The sequence below is a fragment of the Nyctereutes procyonoides genome, unplaced genomic scaffold (genome assembly GCF_905146905.1).
Source record: "Nyctereutes procyonoides isolate TBG_1078 unplaced genomic scaffold, NYPRO_anot_genome, whole genome shotgun sequence".
Lineage (NCBI taxonomy): Eukaryota > Metazoa > Chordata > Mammalia > Carnivora > Canidae > Nyctereutes > Nyctereutes procyonoides.
The window spans coordinates 11620031-11637451 of record NW_026575155.1 but is presented as its reverse complement, the minus strand read 5'-3'; the positions used below and the strand labels follow the sequence as shown (position 1 = coordinate 11637451).

General features: G+C 41.3%; 1 protein-coding gene across 3 annotated transcripts in view; it reads right to left on the bottom strand.

The window, feature by feature from the left end:
• The window catches only part of KCNJ15 (potassium inwardly rectifying channel subfamily J member 15), a 42712-nt gene that overhangs the window by 4518 nt on the left and 20773 nt on the right, over positions 1–17421 (bottom strand). Inside the window, exons 1-2 of one of the 3 annotated variants that reach the window (XM_055313505.1) lie at positions 10285–10327; positions 191–287 (exon numbers count right to left, since the gene is read on the bottom strand). The gene's annotated coding sequence lies outside the window, so the exon portion shown is untranslated. Of the gene's footprint in view, positions 1–190; positions 292–2484; positions 3886–10284; positions 10328–17421 lie in introns of those variants that run through there. The other 2 variants (XM_055313503.1, XM_055313504.1) reach the window with 2 other exon arrangements.

The window sequence follows — 17421 nt, the reverse complement described above, 5'->3', positions numbered from 1 at the left end:
GGAGGTAATGACACCAATAGCTATTCAAGATTGATGGCCTTAAAAGGGGGAACAAGACTTAGAGCCTCTGGGGAGGAGATTCTTGGTTTTAGCATCTCTCTGTGGAAAAGAGTGGCTGGTAGACCACACTCAAAGGGTAAGCACCTTTTCCCTCCCTCTCAACACCCTGTGCCCTCAGACTGTTTAATACCTGGTCACTCCCTCAGCAGGTCAGAAGGCGTCTTCTTCAAGGCAGATGGGACGTCCTCGCTCCCCTTCACCCACCTGGCTACCATGGGATTCTGCTTCTGCCTGAAAGAAAGAGGGACACACAGGTGTTTACAAAGAGACTGACCCAGTGAAACTGACCCTTCACGATTCCCCCCAGGGCTAGGGCCCTAGCATTCACCTTCCAATCCCTGATAATCTGGCACGGTGCCCAGAATAGACCAAAGGCTCAAGGAATGTTTTAAGAATTAAATTGAAGCCCCAACCACAGCTCTCCCCATAGAATTCCCACCCTCTGGAGGGAGCTCAATAGTAAAACACCCTGGAAAGAGTGGGTTAACTCACCCCCATTGAGGCCCACTATCAACTGACCAGCAAACAGGGAGGCAGGAAGGGGAAGTGCAGAGGAAGTAAACAGTGAGCATTGGAAGGGAAGAGTCTAGAATATTTTTACCGCCTGTGGAAATGCATTATTACTGTTGAGTCACAGAACATCAGAGCTGAAAAGATTGTCAAACCCAAGGCATCTGACACACATTTTTCAAACACGGAGATAGAGCCGGGAGGTTGGAGTGACAGGTCTTCAGCACACAGATGGTTCATGGCAGAAAGAACAAGGTCCAAAGTCTTTAAAAGCTTGACCGGAGTTCTTGTCAGTACACCACAAATGCCTCTTCAGCCTCCAGAGTTTAATGTAATCTATTCTAAATTCAGAAGGCTCTTTCACCTCCTACTTTCCTGGAATACTTTTTACTAAGATATATATCTGTAGATCTATCCACATTTTTGTCTGTCTTACACACAGGGGTATACATATCCTTCACACTTGCCTTCTGATTTACCAATTATTGTAAATGTGCTCTCTCTTCATGCCCGTGGCCCCAGTTATCAACCTGGATAGCCTCTCATGCACTCGATTCCCCCAGTGTGTTTGCAGTGTTTGGCAAACCATCTCTTCATCACTGATCTATTACCTGTAATGATCATCTGTGAAGATCCAGCATCTCTTTCTTTGCACCCATAAATCTTACCAGTATCCTTTTTCATTTATACTTCATCATATGCTCTGAATTTTCAGTATTATATTCTGCAGCAGACTTCCTTCATGAAGTCTACCTCATTGTTTATACACATTCTCATTTCATAAAATTTTGTGTCACTTTCTTAGGTATGTTTTTCTTTACTGATTGTGCTATTTATCTGGCTTCACTTCTAAAATGTTAAGAAATAGCAGCAGTTTCTTAAAGCTCAAGATGGAAAGAACAATAAAAGATATTCTCCTCTAAATTCCCTTCTCCTAATCCCACAAATAAGGAATATTCCATACAAGTCATTATAGTTTTCTTTAGTCTCTGGAAATTGTATTTATTTCTCCAGTTTTCATTATATTGTTCCAGCATGTGGGGTGGGATTGTAATCTTAGAACTGTGATATCTTTATTGAAGTCAAGTCCTTGAAACTACTGAATAAAGAGGTCAACATTCCTTTCCTACTTTAAGCCAATAACACACACATAGAATGAAGTCATTTATTGCCTATGCAGTGGAGCATTTGTTTTCTGGAGATAAAGGAAAGAAAAACATATTTTTGAAATAGAACTAAACAGTAGGCACATTGAAAATGGTATTTAGCTATATGAAGAACTACACTTCCAGTCTTGGGAGCAAAACAATGAGAATGGAAAAATGAAATATAGTTCCCAACATTTCCTCAGAGAGGACAAAATTCTATCAAATAGAGAGCATCTTATAAGAATGAATGATCAAAGAAGTTAGCCACACTGAGCTGGAATACTCATCCTATTAGAGAGAATCAATCTATAAATGACCAGAAATCCACTGACCAACGAGAAGAAATATGCATGCAACTAATAAGCCTTAATAAAGTCAGAATAGAGTCAGAAGTGGTCCAATGTGGGAAAGATGCGGATGAATAATAACAATGACAATTATAAAATATAAGATTCAGATAAATTATATTCTGAATAAAGTCAGAATAGAGTCAGAAGTGGTCCAATGTGGGAAAGATGCGGATGAATAATAACAATGACAAATATAAAATAAAGATTCAGATAAATTATCATCATCATCATCATCATCATCATCATCATCATCATCAATAGATAACACTATATAGTGCTGTGTGCCAGCCATTGTTCTCCATTCTTTCCATGCATGAACTTAATTAACCCTCATACCAACCCTATGAGGCAAGTGCTGTCATTATCCCCATGAGGAGGAAATAGGGAGGTTAAGCAACAGAGGTTAAGCAACTCACCCAAGTTCTCAACAGCTGGCATGTGGCAGTAGTGCCCCTGTGAAGCTCCCATGCCTACCCTCTCCGCCACCTTGACAAAGGTGCTCAAGCTTTAGCTGCATCGGAATCACCTGGAAGTGTTAGAGTTTCTGATTTCAGTAGGTTTGGGATGGAGTTTCTGATTTCAGTAGGTTTGGGATGTACAAGAATTTGTACATCTAACAAGCTCACAGGTGATGCTCCAGGAACACACGTTGGAAACTTCCACAGCATGATATACAGCTCAAATGATATCAACAGCTTTTCTGCTCTTGATGGAGAGCCTTATCCCCTCACTTTCACTGAGAATTCTAAAATAACACTGTTGCACATAAGCACTGGAAACATCTGGTTGTTAGTTTTCAGAAATGTCCAATCTCCACCATACTCATGGATGAATGCCAACTACCTAGTGAGCCAGTGATAAGTACTGATTTTTAAAGCATTAAAGAATGATTTTCCCCTACTAATTAGTACAACACTGATTCCTTCTAAAAACTTGCTCTGTTAAGTCAAATGTGAAGTTTTCAATGTGCCCATCCTGACAAAAACTTCATTCTGGGTTCCTCAGTGGGCAGAAAAATAACTAACTTTCACCTGCAGAAAAATAACGAATAACAAAATAGGGAGACAGCAGAGTTCCTCAGCCAAAGCTTAAGTGATGTGATTCCATGTACCTTTAAAGGGGGTGGGGTGGCATGAAGTAATGAAATCCAAATCAAATCATAATTTTGGATTTCCAGATGAAAATTGCAGTTTGAGAGGATCTGACTTAAAAGCTCTATCAAAGCAGCTTTCTGTTTGTAGGGAAAGTTGCTTAAAAAGCTTCCTTGGACATCAAATATTTCTAACAAAACAGTTTTTGGATGATATGTCTCGTAGCTATGAATCCAAAATACCTAGATTAAATTTCACTTTAAGGTTTGGGTTTAGCTAGTAAGTAGAAAAAGAAATGCTTGACAAGCATGTACTTGGGGTTCACTGAACTCAAAAGCTTTAAAAATAATTGAAAATAAAATCAGTGAGGCTTGGCTATCCTTTCTTTGGATCCTGTAACTATGGTCACACAAATACATGTGCTGGGACCTTTGGGTCTGGCCTCATGCCATATTCTTCCCTGCACTTCAAAGCAGTCTAGGACTCGCTTCAGTGGCTGATCTGACTGTTCTTAACGTAATTGTTGACTCCATCCATGTCAGCTGAGGACACAGTTGACCTTGTCCAGGTGGCCTCAGAAATGGGCATCTCTGCAGAAAAAGAAGAAGGTGGATGAAGTTGACTCTTAGCAGATTCCAAAGGGTTGTTCTTTGACTCTTATTTCCTGGGGAAATGATTATTTTCTTCTGCAAATCCATTTTTCCCATCAAGCCATTGAGGACTGGGGAAGGCTGGAAGGAATGATAGCTTCCAGGAAGCTGTGGAATTGGCCATTCTTCTCCATAAGAATCTTAAGGATCTGAGAGGAAATACCAGTTGAGATGATAGGAAACTTGCAACTAAGTTTCCTCTATCTTGATCTATATTTTGAGGCTAAGAACTAGGATCCTAATTGACAAATCTAGGGTCATTGTTGGTTGTTGTAGCTGATTGTGGCTTCCAGTTATTTGCTGCGCCTCTCTGCTGGGTCCATCTATAAGGAACTCTTCCTTAGGCCTCTCTCTAGGGGTTGGGGGATAGAGAATCTGTTTTCATCCTTTAGTGTCAGATGTGGCCAAGTGACTGTGTTGGCCAATGGGGTGTGAGCCGCAGTGACTCCCCCATGCTTCAATAGAGGCATCAGACTCATGTTGGGGTCTCAGATAGTCTCAGATGGGCTGCTCCTTCCTCTGAGGAATGGGAGGAGGGAGGCACCTCCAGCTGAGCCAAAGCTGACTTGCAACACAAGTGACAAATGACTCTGGTTGCTTAAGCCACTGGATTCTTAGAAGTGATTGTTACTGAGGCAAAATCTAGTGAAAGCCTGACCACAAGGACAGCCCTACTACATGTTTTTGTGTTTTAGGATTATAGGCCTGACCTAAAGGATACAGTATTTTAAAGAAAATATGGAAAGTCTTGAAATATCCCTAATGTAAACTCTGAATGTTGGTCTATGACTAAACAATGAATCAAAAAAGAAACCCAAATCTAACAAGATTCAAGTAGGCACAAAGATTTGCCTGATCTCAAGGACAACATAGAAGGGTGAATAAATTCTCATATAAATTGTTTCTAAATCAATATTTAAGCTTATCTTGACAAGTTTTCTGGATGAGGTAGAAGGGCCTTAGATGTTATCACTCTAATATTCTGTTGAACAAGACACCCTTAGTTAAGGTAGCCTCATAATCTGTAATGAGAGACACACATTATCGTTATACCACTGGCAGCTTTCATTTGGGAAGAGGGTACTTAAAAAGGACCAGGCACTTTCCAAAGCAATTACAGACAATATAGTATTTCACCCTTCTCTTTACCTTGCGAAGAAAGTATTTTCTCTATTTTCCAAATGAGGAAACGAAGTTTAGACAGATGAGATAATTTACACATATTCATAAAACTAATCCATGGAGGACCTTGTTGGCAGACCAGATCTGTCTCCGTAGCTGTGTTCCTATCTAGCCACTGAGCTCCTCAGTCGTCAAATTCAGCTCAGAAGGAATGTTTCTATTCATGATGAACTTTGATGCAGCATAAGGTAAGTCCCTGCTCACTACATGTTAGTATCCATTACAGAATAAATAGCTATATTTGATTTATTGTTTTTTTTGATTTATTGTTTTTTTTAATTGAAGTTTGATTTGCCAATGTATACCAACCACTACTCATTCCATCAAGTGCTCTCCTCAGTGCCCGTCACCCAGTGACTTATTGTTGATAGCATGCCAGACCTTATAGAAGTGCCATATAGCAATTTAATTTTCACATCAATTCTGAAAGAGGTACTGTTATTGTTCAAGGATTCTAGATTAGGAAACTATGAGACAGCACAAGGTTTGCTTGAGCCTATATCCATTTTCTCTCGTCTCGAAACCATGACTTCTCTAACCTCAGAGGGCATCAGAATCACCCAGAGGCCTTGAAACATGCTGGGTCAGAGTTTCTGATTCAGTAGGTCCAGAGTGGAGTCTGAGAATCTGCATTTCTAATGAGTTCCCAGGTGATGCTGACCTGCTGGTATTGAGACCGCACTTTGAGAGCATGATTTGCACCATGCACCGCTTAATGAATTATATATGAACTATATAAAATACGTAAGAAATTCACAAGCACATAAATCGGATCATCTCAAAGTTCAGTCTCATTACTTTCAAACAAAAGAATGGGCCCTTTGATGTAAGAAAGAAGAGAAAGTTGATGGGGTTAAATATATAAGTATGGTAGATGCCCCCTAGGGTATTCAATTGCCAGGAGAAGCATCCTAGGGGATAGAAGTTCAAGTATATTATCCTGGGGAAATAAAAGGGAAATTTTGGTGAAAAGGAAATCAATTTTGGTTGAAAATTGCCTGAAAGTTTCTTCCTTAGATGGAGGGTATCATCCTGGAGTGGATTTCAGGGTTCACTGGCCAGGAATGTCAGAGGCCAGAAGAGTGAACCTGGACTCCATGGCTGAGTGAGCGGGGGCTGAAGGGTCTTAGCCGTCCCTTGTTAGATCTTCCCCCAAGTGTGTGGTGCAGGCATTCCACAAATAAAGGGATTTGTACTCAGATAATTTTGGGAAGCTTTGCTTCCAAACATCCAAACGGTTCCTGGTCTGCACCCATTGGAGATTGACATCTCATGGTTGTCTATTACAGGGTCTGAGATATCTGGCATTTCTATAACATTTGAGAACACTTTAAAGAGTGCTGATCCAGTTTAAACTCTGCAATTTATATCTGGGGGAAAAGAGGATCAAAAAGTTGCATGACTTGTTCAAGGTCGCTGAGACTGTGGCAGGATTAGGGGAGGAAGCAAGGCTTTGTGCCTCTCAATTTGTCTGACAGGCAGGTTTCTGTGTTTATTGTCACAAAATATCTTGAGATGAGCTACCCATCTCACTGGATACTGACTACAGGGTGGCATAGAAGAGGGCAAACCCGTCCCCCCAACAACTGCAGCATCCGTACCACTTGAAAGCTCATTTGAAATGCCAATTCTTAAGTTTCACACTTCAGCTACTGAATCAGAAGCTCTGCAGGTGCTGCCCAAAACCTGTGTCTTAAAAAGAACCCAACTTCCCAAGGGATTATGTGGCCAGAGTTTGTCAGCGATGGCTTGGTGGGTTGGCGAGCTCTTTCCTTTGGAAACCAACAAGTACTCCTTTAAAGACAAATCCCACATTTTGCATTGCATGTGAGCATCTGATGATCCAATTTGCCTCTGCGGTCAAACATTTAGCCCTTTCCCTATGTTTCCATTCCATTATTATTGTTTCAAATTCCATAAGTACTAAAAAAATCCTTTTCCATCTCTAAATGTGGTTTGCATAGTTATACCCTTTATTCCTCAATGCAGATTCTTTAAAAAAAATTTTTTTTTCATTCTGTAGCACATCAACCTTTCTCTACTCGGCAAAAACAAGTTTAAACAGACACGGGGTTCAACAGGAGACTCATTTTCCATTTTCCATGGCAAAGAATCTGAGCACTGGAATAAGGCAGAGGTATCATTTGCAGAATATTTTTGTAAAGACAGTTTAATTTCAAGCCCTTTATTTGTGAAAGAGCTGGCTAACCTAAATAAAACATTATACATCTGTCTGTTGTTACAAGTGACCAACTTCAGCTGAACATTATTACTTAATAACAGCTAACTTTCCTATAGAGTAAGAATGTGCAGCAGCTAAACAGCAAATGGAAATTTCCTTTGGTTTACCACCCTTGGTCTCTCCCTGCTCCAACATGTGAAGAAGTTGGGTAATAAGCATACTCTCCCCTCTAATCACAGCATGGCTTGGACATGCATTGTTGTGGGATGACTGGTAAAACAGGAAAATTTATGTCTTAGGGGGGAAAAAAAAACCCAAGGCAAATTGTGTTGCGTTAGCCTCCCTAGTGACACTGCCCCCGATTTTCTCTCCAGGGAAGAGATTTCTTTAACTAGCTCATGGACTCTCACTTACTATTCTTGTCTGTATCGGCTCAAATGCAACGGGGAGGAGGTGGCTCAGCATTGTCCCCTTCAGATTTTAGGTAAGGAGGAGAAGGAAATGGAGAGCATTTGGGTTTGTCTGACTGTAACCTGCTATAAATCAGAATGGAAGATATTGTCTTTGCAGATACTACTTGTAGAGAAACAACTATTTTATTTGGTATATTCTCTTTAATAAAACTCAAACTGAGCATAGTTGGAGCATTAAAAAAGGAAGGAAAAAGTAGGAGGCAAGCCAGGATGTTCCTTTTCTCTAACCTTCATATCCCTGCTTGAAAGGTGGCTTGAGAGCAGAGAGCACTGTGTTGTTACAATTATCATTACATAATTTGCAAAATTTCAAGTTGACCTTCCCCTTAATAAATCTCTCACTCATTAAGACATTGAATCCAACACCTTTAACCCTTCACGTCTTGCTTTGCCTCACAATTATATTTCCACTCTGTTAAAGGCAAAGAAATATAGGAAGAGTATCACAGTATAAATATACATACCGATTTCAGGCTGGGTTATTTTTCTGGCTGCAAGCTGACTACTTTTTCTTCTGTTTAGAATTAATTTGGAATTGCTGGTCTCTATCAACTGATGATTAATGGCCTCTGGTGTGATTCACCTGGACACAGAAGTGGCATTCTTGTCCTTGGTGATTTCCATGCTCATTATTATCATGACTGTAATCTCGTCCCAGACAGAAGAAATTAAGACTTTTGCTTGATTTGGAACCAGGTTATTTAACAATGGGACGAGTGTCAAAAGGTTTTGAAATTCAGCTTCACTGTCAGTCTAAACTTTGACCACATTTCTCTGATAGAGAAACTGGATATCACAGGACCTCAGGGGTATACAGTTTAAACCCAAATTCTTGGATTTGTGGTTAGTTTACTTGAAGGACTGGTCATACTTCTGAGTTGTCTGCTTGTCCTCAAGTTGAAAATATAGATGCTTATGATCACTAAGAAAATCTCAAACTTCAAAATCTCTTCCCATTCGGTCTGAGACCCTTGGTGGTTAATGAATCTCCATCAGTAAACAGTGTCAGGAGACACTTTCTAACCATCTATAGTTAATTAGCTGGAGGACCATCAGCCCAATTTTGGCACTTTTAGAGTTGCTAGGTTAAAATATGAGATTCCCAGTCAAAACTGAATTTCAAGTGGACAACCAATAATCTTCTAGTATAACTATGTCCCATGCAATGTTTGATATATACTTATTTATACTAAAAAGTATTCGTTGTTAATCTAAAATCCATATACATGTACTAGATAGATGTAGCACAAACAAGACCTATACTTTTATTTGCTAAATCTGATATCCCTAGGGAAGAGCAAATGTACGCTCAAGAGTAGCTTAGAAGGTCAAAAAATTTTAAAGACAAGTTTTCACATACAGATAACACTCTTAGGAGAACACCACCCAGACTTTCCCAGTACTAGGAACCCTAAAGACAAATACAATCATTGTGGGATGAGAGTCTGGCCATTTCATGCATGGTTCACCAGAAGGATCAGAAAGTCTAGCTAGCGAGTCTCATTTTTAATCTTTCAGCTCAGGGATTCCTTAACCATTTTTGTGTTGTGGTCCTTTGGGTTGGACTGCCTTCTCAGGATGGGTTTAAATAGATAAAAATAAGCTAAATAGGATTACAAAAGACACCAATAATATTAAAATGCACTTATTCAAGCATTAAAAAAAAAGAGAGTTGGGCTTCTTTTTCAAGCAATGGAGGTGCACTGAGCAGACATGTTATTTCAAAGTCTCTGAAACAAATGCATTGTGAAAATGAAGTGAAAAAGCATGATTCCTGCTCTGACCAAGTCACAGTTGGGGCTGGTAGGATGGCAGTGTGTTCCCCATTCATAGTACAAAAGTATAGACTTTAGTTAGACGCGATTCAGAACAAACTGCCTCCTCCCTCTGCCCCGGCCTTGATCATGGACACTCCTGAATTTTGCCCCTAATCTCTCCAGGCTCCGTGGACCTGGACAGGGTTTCACCTGTCATCAATGAGGCTCTGAGGGACAGTGCTTCTGATTCTGTCACAGAAGTACGGCCAACATCTTGAATCCTCCTTGACTGATTTCCCCATAGACACTTAACATTTGTAGCAATCCTTGTTCCTTCTAGAAGAATATCTGTGATCCCTAACAATGAGAACCACAGTTCATTCTTTTCCAGCGTGACATCATGGCATGGCCCGGCATTGGCAGTGACAGGGCTTGGATGCAGTGAGAAAACAATGACAGTAGCCGTGGGGGGACATCCCAACACCCCTTACTCAGAAGCAACAGTACAATTTCTTCTTACATGGAAACAGAAGAGGAAAAGACAGCTCAAATTCACACATAACCTTCTGTCTGCAGAGCCTGACACGTTGCATTTCTCAGAATTGTGAAGCTGGGTTTTTACAGCAAATACACTGTTCAGTTGCACCCAACTTGATCTTACCATGATTTCCTTCTCATTCTTACCAGAAAGAAGGAAAGCTACTCATCTACAGAGCAGTCATTCTGACAACACTCCCCTTTATAAATCCTCCGGCAGCCCTCCCTGCTGACAGGACAGGTCTCTACACTACACACCTCTACAAAGCTAGACTTGAGTTTTGTCTGGCTCTTGCTCTCTCTCTCTATCTTTGTTCCCTTCAGGATGTAGCCTGGGTGCATACTTGCCTTTTCCTTCTGCGCACAATCCCCTCAGGGTTCCTTGTCCTGTACATGCCATTCCTTCCTAAAGGTTCTCATTCTCCGTTAACTCAACCTGCACTTTAAAAGTCAAGTTGAATATTACCTCCTCTGTACTTAAAAAAAAAAAAACTTTCTTCAGAAGGAGCATAAAGGTTAAGAGTACAGAGTCCTACTTATATTAATAGTAGCTATGTGACTTTCGATAACTTACCTAACCCCTCTGTGCCTCAGGTTCTCATCTGCAGAATAGTGACAATAAGAACTCCTACGCTTGACAGGGTGGTGTGAGGTTATAATACATAAAGCCCCATGGTGCTCTGCTTGCTTACACTAATTAGTATATAAGAGCTATTATCATTTTATGTTTACAATAAACAAAACATATAAGATATGACCTAACAAAGGGAAATTACGTTTAACAAAGATAACAGCAGAGGGTTAATATTTTGATTATAGAAAGTTCTTGTAAGTTAATAAAAAAACAAACAAACGATGGGCCCCAAACAACAACCTTTATAAACATATGCATCAAAAAAATTAAAAAGGTGAAAAATCTGAAGATATTTCGACAGTGTTTTTCATTCATTTGCACACCAAGAGATTATTGAGCACCTGTTATGTGCTAAGCCCTGCACTGCATGCTGGACATCCAACAGTGAATAAGACTTGCTTGGCCCTTGCTTTTGTGTAGTTTATAATAGAGCAGGGAAGGGAGGTATTAAATAAATCATTAGGTGAATTTTTGAAGATATTTGTGAGAAGAATTAAGGAGAAATGCAAGAAAGGATGAGAGAATGGAACATAGTGTATATAATATGTCCTTGTCAGGGGTCCCAGGAAGGCTTCCCTGGGGAGGTGGCATTAAGGTGGAGACATAAAGAATGTGGAGCACTCGGCAGGTAAGGAGGTGGGCTAGGATCAAGATGAGTGTTCTGGGCAGAGGGACACATGTGTTTGCAAAGGCCCAGCTGGCATGGAGCTTCCTCCTTCCAGGAAGTGGGAAGGGACATTGAGTAGATAAGGGTCAGGCAAGAGCTTGGGGCAAAGCCCCGCCATGCATGGGGGGCTCCATGAGGACCATTACCCTCATACTAGGGGAGCAAGAAGAATTTCAGGGTTTCAATCAAGAAAAAGGGGATCAGACTTGCTTTCAAAGCCATCATTTCTGACACAACATGTAGAATAAATTGGAAGGAGACAAGCATAGATGCTTGAAGTCTGGCTAGCTGGTGCTTTCAGCAATCCAACCCATAAGTACCTACATATGGACAAGGACAGTATTAGCAGACTGAGGGAGCCAAGGGCTTCTGAGTTACCTGTTCAAGATAGCCAATAGACACCTCGAACAGATGAGTCTCAAAATGGCTCATGACCTCCTGGCATGAAAATGAGGTGGATGGGATGGGGGTGGGGGATTAAAGTAAACATACTGATTCAGAGGGCACTGAATCTTCTGGAATTTAAAAATCATTCATATGTTCTCAGATCTCCATAGTGTGTGACGCTCACTCTGGCACACAATCTCAATCCAGATGGAGGATCTAGCTCCTCTAGAGGTGAGGTTTGAAGGAGTGCTCTGGGGGATGCATAGGACAGAGCAGAGATAAGCAGAGATAAGACCTGGGGTCTAGGCTGATGTTCACAAGAGAGGGCGGGGCAGGCGGGCCGACTTTGACATTGAAGCCTGCAAATAAAATCTGAAACAGATAAGTGGATGAGATTCTCCCAGAAATGGAGTGTGGGAGAAGCAGTCCCCAGTCTGAGCCTTGGGCAGCCCCAGAGCCTGGCGGGGTAGGAGGCCTAGGCACCACAGGTCCAAGAAACACAGCTTCTCACTGGTCAAGTCATCAAAAATTTTTAAAGACACGTCAATAGTCCATACAGACAAGCATGCAGAGATGAATGGCTTCCTATATGGCTTATGATGGAATCATTTACTATAGCTTTTTCTGGTGCTAATTGACAATATGCTTAAAGTTTAAAACTATTTATTTATACTCTTTGATCCAGAGACATTGGGATTATGTACAAGAATGCCTTCTACATTAGTTACAATACTGAAACGTTCAAGTCAATCTGCATTACCAATAACATAGAAAAGGTTTTAAATTTATAAAATATTCATAAGCCGAAATATTGTGCAGTCTTTAAAAACCATGGCAAAAATGCTAACCATGTCCGTTAAAAATAAGGATTTGATAAAGCCGGGCATAGAGTGTATTTGCTCCATGTTTCCCTCTCTAGGTAAGATGAAAATGAAATGCCTCTAAAATGTTAAGAGCAGTTATCTCTTCAAAGGAAAACAAAACGAGGAAGGTTTTCAACCACACTTTCCATTTTTATGGAGTTAATCTGAAAATTCAATTTCCCTAGCACAGACCATTCCCAAACATTCCAGATTTTACTGTAAATGAGAAGTACTTACTGTGCCCTACTGAAAAACTTTCCACACACTGCTGTGGCCAAACCGTATGAAATAATTTATTTTCAGAGACGTTTAGATTGTACAACTCCAAGAACCTAGTGTTGGGGAAGCATTCAGGGTTGCTATTTCATATCAACTTGAGGCTTCATTTAGTTGAGTTCTATTTCACTCGAGTGAAATGCATGCTAATATAAAGCAGGTTTCCTGCCCAATGCCTTTGCTCAGGCAGGTCCTTTACCTCAAATTCCTTTCCTGTGCCCCCGTGTGTGGCAAACTCCTATTCATCCCCCAAGGCCCAGCTCAAATATCACCTCCTTCAGCTTCCCGGGAGAGTTCCTCTTCCTCCTTTCTTCTGCCTTTTGCAAGTTGTTTACACTTCATGATAACATTTAAGTGTTGCTGCAGCACTGTGTTTGAGACTTCTGATTCTCCTTAAACCAGGCTTAATGGTAATTCCTCTTTTAACCCTCATGCTAGCACAAGTCCGACCACATGGTAGTAGGGACTTTGTGTCTGAGAGAAGAACCAGGAGGACAAAGGTGTCATGCAAGTGAACTCCCAAATGTCCAGATTTAGTAACTGATAAAACTTAAAGACATGAGAACTGATGCTGTAGGTCAGAAGGGAGGCCAGTCCAAAGCTAGGCGCCTCAGGAGGAGAGGGGTACAAATACACCACTGACTTGAATCACCAAAGTAGAAATGAAGGTTTAGACTTCCTATTTTGTGCCATAGCTCAAAGAATATCCTACAGGATCCTGCCTTGTAGAGAAAATGGGTTTTATAGTTTTCACACTGATGAAATTGAGAAGCACAAGAGGCATCAATATATTCGATTTAGCCTAACAAATTACTTTCTATGGTTTCACGTTCTGTGAGGCTTCAAGCATACTGGCCATCATATATAAAAGGCTCTAAGATCCTTTCCAGCAATAGCTCTCTGTTTGCTTCCTTAGAACTGGAGTGTCTGATGTTTTGTGAGTCAAGAATCCAAGAGCAAGGAAGAAATAGAAGTATTCAAATTGAGTTTCCACTTCATCCTTTTCAATGTTTATATGTTGTGCATATTTTTAAATGTACATAGTGTATTAATGCAGGACAATACGTGTATGTATCGTGCCAGTAGGTCCCAAAGTGTCCGTGTCTGTCTGTGTGTGTGTGTGTCTGTGTGTGTGTGTGTGTGTAGAGGGAGGCTGTATATTTTTCAGTCTTACTTTAGATGAGTGCTTATCAAATCTTATTGTGCAGACAGATTCCCTGGGGTTCCTGCTAAAATGCAGATTCTGATTCAGGAGTTCTGGGCTGAGGTCTGAGAATTTGCATTTCTAACAAGCTCCCCAGCGATGAGGCAGCTACACTTGGGGTTGCAATTAGCATTTTGCAACCACAATTCCTCATCTGAATGGCACAACAGAACACAGAAAATGGTTGGGGTGACTCTGTCCTCTCCCATGGATGGCCATCCCCAGCTGTGGGAGCCAGTAAGGCTGATTTCTCTCACAGAACTGTTGCGAAAGGAGCTTTACCTATGGGAAGAAGTTCAAGATCACTAGCTGACTTCATTTAAAAAGAGAGAGAGAGAGAGAGAGAACATTAAAAAGCATCACAAGCCAATCCTGTAGTCAGCAATTCTTTTCCCGTGTTGGCTTATATCTGGAAACTTCCTTTACGAGAAGCATAGCTAGAAACCAAAGTTTTGACCACTCCTATTATCAAAGATCCCGTGGTGCTAACGTTAAGTTAAAGAAAGCCACGTCAGAAGTTTCTGACTAGTAAGAGCTACTTCCATACACTCTCACTCTGATGGGACCCTGGTCCTGAGAGTCAGTGGGTTACAAATGTTCTTTATCCAAAGGAAGAGGAGAAAAATACATACGGTGCTCAATGAATATTTGCGAGTAAAAAAAAACACACACACACATTCATTATTGACAAACAAAATGATTCTTTTAATTCACAGAGTCTACTTGGCCATTTATGTTTGTGTGTCCCAGTACAACTTTCAAAAGACTACTTTGGTCTAATTTGAACCACATGCCTTTGCTTAATTTCTGAGCCATATCGTACTCTGCACTAGTGGTAGTGAACCCATTTTCAAATATCTGCATCTTCTATACTGTGCAGCTAGTGTCAGGGAAAAGTGATGTGTGATTGAATTAGGATGATACCTCCTCTGAGTCTAGGTTCACATCACACACAAACATAACGTAGCCCAAAAGAACTCGGACTGGAATACCTCGGCGCCTAAGAGCACATGTTTGGGATTGACAAGGACCATGGAGGGGGCAAAAAAGAAAGTTCTAAGTTCTAACTGACCACTTGACATGATTTGGCATCTAAATTACACCTAGTTGGCCAATTCTTAGTGTTCTATCTTGAATCTGTCTTCAGCCCTATTTTCCACTAGAGATCCCATTTTCAGAGGGTGGAACTGAGAGTGGGACCCTAGTTGCAAAGCTGGGTAATGGTCCCTGTGCTCCCTGGGTGCCATCTCTTGCTTCCTCATGATCATTGGTAAACAACCCTCATGGAATGAGAAAAGCCAATTTGTTGTCTTTGGGTTGTGAGGAGGGACGAAAAGTTCAGCTAAGGAGAATGCGTTGCATCCCATAACCACGTTTGGAATACCTTTAGTTTATCTCAATATCCTTAAAGGTGTCCTTCTCTCTTGTCACCACCACCACCTTGGTGTAGAGGCACATACTTTCTTTCTCTGGTGACCACAGCAGGCTCATAACTAGGTCCCTGTCTCCAGTGGCTGTCCTTCTAAGGTATTCCCCACACTACAGCCTTTAAGAGCTCCTCCACTGCCCAGCTATGGGGCCCAGGTTATCCACAAACCAAGGCCTGAGCTGCTGACCTTCTGAGCATGGTGTGTGCACCCTTCAGGAGCCACCCACTACCTCTGCCTTGGCACCAGCCGCTCTGCAGCCTGTGGAACCATGCTGAATGACTCACAGTTGCCCAAATGGATTGGTCCTCTATTGACTGATTCTATGCTTCCAAACATGCCAGACCATCTGCTAGAAAGCTCTCTCCCTTTCTTCGGCTGCTTTCTCATATCTACCTTTGAGACACTGTTCATTCTAGGTAGGTGCTTCCCCTGTTCTCATGGGTTCGGTGATTTCCCTATATGTTTCCCTGTCCCTGTGCTTCAGTCTCTTGGAATATTTACCTCAGTGTGGTGGAATTGTTTGTTTCCTTATGTATATCTCATTGCAATAACACTTACCAAGTTACCAACAACCATTAACTGAGAACATACTCATGACCAGCACCGTGTTTGCACTTCCTATTCCTTAACTCCAAACGACAGTAACTCTGGTAGAACTCTGGTGAAAATAAGGGGCTCACAACAGACACATGAAAAATGCTCAACATCACTCAGCAACAGGGATATACAAAACAAAACCACAATGAGATACCACCTCATACCAGTCAGAATGGCTAAAATTAACAAGACAGGAAACAACAGATGTTGGCGAGGATGCAGAGAAAGAGGAACCCTCTTACACTGTTGGTGGAAATGCAAACTGATGCAGCTACTGTGGAGTATGGAGGTTTTTCAAAAAGTTAAAAATAGAGCTACCTTATGACCCAGCAATTGTACTACTAGGTATTTACCCCAAAGATACAAACCATTACAAATGTGGTGATCTGAAGGGGCTCCTAAACCCCAATGTTTATAGAAGCAATGTCCACAATAGCGAAACTGTGGAAAGAGCCCAGATGTCCATCAACAGATGAATGGATAAAGAAGACGTGGTCTATATATACCATGGGATATTACTCAGCCATCAGAAATTATTTACCATTTACATAGACATGGATGGAACTGGAGGGCATTATGCTGAGCAAAATAAGTCAATCAGAGAAAGACAATTATCATATGGTTTCACTCATATGTGGAATATAAGAAACAGTGCAGAGGATCACAATGTAGGGGAGGGAAAACTGAAAAGTCATCAGAGAGGGAGAAAACCCATGAGTCTCTTAACTATAGGAAATAAACTGAGGGTTGTTGGAGGGGAGGGGGGTGGGGGGATGGAGTAACTGGGTGATGGGCATTAAGGGGGGCACGTGATGTGATGAGCACTGGGTGTTATACGCAACCGAAAAATTATTGAACACTACATCTAAAACTAAGTATGCACTATATGGTGGCTAATTGAATTTAACTTTAAAAAAATTAAGGGTCTCAGACAAGTTAGGAAGATTGCCTAAGGCCATATGACTAGTCAGTGGCGGTGGCAGTATTTAGATCCTGGTCTGTCTGACCCCAAATCCGGGTCATTATGTGTCATACTCCATTGCCCTTCATTGGAATATAAGCTGTCATACCTTATATTGCATGTGCCAATGCCAAGGTTCTAGCAGGGGTTTAGTGTTGATAGATGAATGGATGGATGATGGATGGATGGATGGAGGATGGATGGATGGATGGATGGATGATGGAAGCAAAGGCAGCTTAGATTCTTGCAGTGTTAGGGAAAGCAGCCATGGGTCTCAAAATGAACACTCTTATGCATTGGTGTATTGATGAATTGAGTGGAGAAAAAGTGCCTTTGCCTCGGTCCCCTGTAACACACATCCTCATTTACCTGCAGAAGATGCAGGAGGGGTTCTGTCCTCGAAGTCAGCATTCCCTGTGTACTGTGCTGCCTTGCAGCCTCCCACTCCAATGCTGCTGCTAC